This window comes from Cebus imitator, unplaced genomic scaffold, assembly GCF_001604975.1.
Source record: "Cebus imitator isolate Cc_AM_T3 unplaced genomic scaffold, Cebus_imitator-1.0 Scaffold166, whole genome shotgun sequence".
NCBI classification, from domain to species: Eukaryota; Metazoa; Chordata; class Mammalia; order Primates; family Cebidae; genus Cebus; species Cebus imitator.
Window position 1 is genome coordinate 908,376 of NW_016107481.1, and position 2,036 is coordinate 910,411.

The following is a 2,036-nucleotide window of genomic DNA, read 5'->3' on the forward strand; positions in this document are numbered from 1 at the left end:
AATGAAAAGTGCTTTTTCATGGCAAGGTTNAAATAGCTCAACCTTTATATTTTATATTTTTTTCCTTGGAACAACTTGAAGAAGCACTGTTTTTCACAATTGTAATAGAGTAATTAAACAGCTAGAAGCAAATTTAGCCACAATCCTATTCCAACATACGAACATGTTTATTGCAACACAGTAATTCCTTTAAATATTTTGTCAGCATAAATATGTCAAATGGGTTTTAAAATCATTTCTCTTCCTGTTCCCCAACAAAAAAAATGTCCTCTGGTGCTATGAGCTATCTATTGCTGTTCACTTATTGCTGAATCCAAACTAGTGAAATGATCATGGGTAAATATTATATAAAGCATGACAACTAATTTGAGTGGTAATAATGAATATTTAATGATCTTCCTTTCAAGCATGAACATATAACTTTTAATTTATGCCTTACCAAAATTATAACCATTAATCTAGAATTTATAGTTGCAACTGAGAATAACAGCCAGGAATTATAGATTATGGCCAAGTCAGAATATTGCATATTCTGTATGAACACAAACACAGGGGAATGCAGGAAGCCCCAGACTCCTGTTATCATTCAATCCAAGTCTTCTCTTTGAAATGTATGGAAGTTGTGTGATAAGTAGAGATTTGAATCCAGACATGAAGATGCTATTATTTCTATCAATAAATAAGTACAATAGCCAAGGTCATTTTCACTCTTTACTAGCCCATACTTTGTAAACAAAAATAACATGCATATAAAAATGTGTCTCCTATAGGGGTAATATTTTTAGAATGCTCTATTTAAATCAAGAAAAGAGCAAACATCAAATTTGTCACAAATGCAGAATTTTTACACCTTAAATTTCATTGTTTAAATATGTGCTTAGTTTTCCCAGTGTGTCCCTCCTCAGAAACTATAATGTGACTTTGGGAAAAAGGAAGAGAAAGATCTGAAAATGCAAGAAGCACTTTAAGATAGACTTTGTTCACTGATGGAAAAGATTTTTGGTTAAATTTCCAATTTATGTCACTCCTGATATCTCCATATCTGAACAATTTCACATGCCTGTGATGTTTCACAGAAACAAGTCTGCTTTTGCTGGTTAGGATTGCTTTCCTTGTTACAGAGTAGCTGAAAACCAGTGCCACTGCAGTTACAAATATGCAATTTTACATCAAATCCCAGCACTCATTATTAATTGGGTTTTAAAAGGAGTGTGCTTATAAAATTCAAGAGGGGGAAAATGTCTAATAATGTGGAGAAGAGAAGCAAGTAGAATCTGAGGTATTTCCCAGTTGTGACCCTCTTTATCAGAAATTACGTGTCAGGATGAATGGTGCACCATGCTGGCACCAAGCTCATCAACATGGTCTGCCTCTTTAGGACTCCAGCATACAGGCCAAAGGCGGCGTGTGTCAGGGCATATTCTCCAACTGTGTACATACTCACCAAATACATTTCTAACCGAGCAGGTGTTCCTGACTAAAGCCAGGGTAAGATCAAATAAGAAAAGGAAATTACAATCGTTCTTTGTAACAGGTAAAGTGCTTCAGAAATTTACTATGGCAGCATTCTTAAGTAATGCTACGTAAGGATAACTAAACTCCTGATGAAGCTTCATGGCCTTTAATCAATAAAGTATCATTCCTGGGATCTTTCACAGCCTTTCATTCTAGGTTTCTTCTGATGGCTGATATTTACAAAGGCATGCATACCAATTAATTATACCTTAACAAGTTTCTTTTGCTATGCTACATATACACAGAAACTACCTATGGTATGTTAAAGAACATGTTTACAAATATTAGGAAGTTTATGTATCGTTTTCATTTATCCTGTGGTTTACAGCCTTGTTCATCACCTCCTTATAACAGCTCACCAGACTTTCCCAGAGGAGCAGCAGACCAAATTCCTTAGCACCCACTTGCTCTGAGCAAATGCAGAACATGTAGCAAGATGCAAGACGTAACAAGACAGAGCAAAGGAACACACCAGGGGGACAATTTGGGAGTGAAGAAAGGTTTTTTTTGTTTTGTTTTTT

The 2,036-nt window shown here is 35.3% G+C and overlaps 1 long non-coding RNA gene across 1 annotated transcript in view; it reads right to left on the reverse strand.

Annotated features, from left to right (window-relative positions):
* Positions 1–365: 365 nt before the first annotated feature.
* LOC119473538 overlaps positions 366–2,036 on the reverse strand; it is a 21,404-nt gene continuing 19,733 nt past the window's right edge. The window contains exon 2 of the long non-coding RNA XR_005202756.1: positions 366–2,036. This exon is cut by the window's right edge and continues 412 nt beyond it. This is a non-coding gene — a long non-coding RNA (uncharacterized LOC119473538).